This window comes from Berghia stephanieae, chromosome 9 (genome assembly GCF_034508935.2).
Source record: "Berghia stephanieae isolate SIO BIC M18660-M18661 chromosome 9, UCSD_Bste_1.3, whole genome shotgun sequence".
Taxonomy (NCBI): Eukaryota; Metazoa; Mollusca; class Gastropoda; order Nudibranchia; family Aeolidiidae; genus Berghia; species Berghia stephanieae.
In genome coordinates this window covers 38986507-38988601 of record NC_088368.1, presented here as the reverse complement: position 1 = coordinate 38988601, position 2095 = coordinate 38986507, and positions in this window count along the sequence as shown.

Here is a 2095-nt window from a genome sequence, read left to right as displayed (position 1 = left end):
AGGTTATATTTCATGAGGGTATTTTGTATGATGTCTATATTTGCTGGTGTTGATCCAATAAAATCGACATCATCTGCATAGGCGATTTCTCTAGGGATTGCATTCTCAATATGAGTCGTTGGTTTTGGAATGACTTTTCGAACTTCTTTCAGAGCGTGTTCTAAGTATATTGTGAACAGAATCGGGCTCAGACTATAATAATAATAATAATAATAATAATAATAATAATAATAATAATAATAATAATAATAATAATAATAATAATAATAATAATAATCCTATCACTCATTCACTCTTCCTTCCTTTATTCACCCATCCCCATCCTTCTATCCATCTCCATCCACCTACAGAATCTAGGTCCCGCCTGGACGCCCATTCAACTTGCTCACTCGTCCATCGCCCTCAGTACCGTCTGCCTCTCACCGTCCCATCCCCACTTGACCATCTCCAACTCCAGCAGTTTTAATTTCTTCTTTCGGGTTGCATAAGCCCAATCTGTTTGTGTTTATTTATTTCTCTAATCTTGCGGATAAACGATTCCATCATTCATTCGATAAGTTTCATTTTCATATTTACTTCTTTTCCCTTTCTCACCTTTTTCATTTTCTTCTAATAAAAAGATTCCCCCCCCCCTTTTTTTTTCCCCCGATATTAAGTCTCTCCAAACTACGTTAAAATTACAAATATTCTTTCTTACCTTTGCCTCCGCCTTCATCTCTACCTTAATACATACCTACCTACACACTAACTACTTCTACCAGTCTTAGACCGACCACTCACGGAAACTTACATCCTCTCTCTCTCTCTCTCTCTCTCTCTCTCTCTCTCTCTCCCTCTCTCTCTGTCTCTATCTATCTATCTATCTATCTATCTATCTATCTATCTATCTATCTATCTATCTATCTATCTATCTATCTATCTATCTATCCATCTCTCTCTCTCTCTATCTCTCTCTATCTATCTATCCATCTCTCTCTCTCTCTCTCTCTCTCTCTCTATATATATATATATATATATATATATATATATATATATATATATATATATTTCTATCTCTTCCTCTATCTATCTATCTTTCTTCCTCTCATTTTGTTCATTTATATATATATATATATATATATATATATATATATATATATATATATATATATATATATATATATATATATTAATACCGGATAGGGAGACTTTTGGTACCCCTATTAGTTCATTTTACAGTACTTTACCAATAGGGAGACCAAAATCCGGTCCCCCTATTGATTTGACCTCTAGCACATTCACTTTTCTGATTTTAGTTTAAGGTTGTCAACCCAACCGTCAAGGATATATAATTGTAAATCATAGTATTGAAGTTATTTGTTAAACACCACAGTAAGAAGAGTTATGCCTAAATTTTCACGTTGGTCAATAAGGTGACCGCCTGAAAAAAGTACAATAGGGGTACCAGTGTTTTCATCGATATATTTCAATAGTGAGGCACTATATCTTTCCGAAATTTTCTCTAAAATTCTAGAGCATTATATGGATTTTTATAGTAATGAAAACCTAATATAAAATTGTGTAAAAGTTGATGAACCGAGGAATGAACAAGATATACGAATTATAATCTATTTTTAGAAACAGATTTATCGAATCTTGGTCCGGATTCTTATCTTGGTGACAAGAGACAAGCAAACATAGTAACTCTTTTTTTCGTGAAACGTATGTTTAGTCAATTTCGCGCATAAAGAGGCACTCGGCACTCACTTACTCACTCCGCAAGTCAGTAGTAGGTGGTTATCAGTTATCAGCTAGGCCTTTAGTTCTTAGTCAAACACTTCATCAAACCCATTATTGAGTAGCATGTTGATGCCTGATGCCAGTTGAAGCCATCTCGACGTCGTGAAATGGAGCATCTTCTGTCATAGCAGTAGAATCGTCAGATGCCGCATTTAAATCCTCCATTCCAGGCGTTGCTGTTGCCATATCGATCTTCGAAATGATTTGGTCTAGACGTCAAGTTGACCCGTTCTATGTCTGAAGAGATTTTAAAGTGCAATACCTAACATTATATCTTGATCTACAAAAGAGTCTTTTTAAATGAACCGCTGTGTTT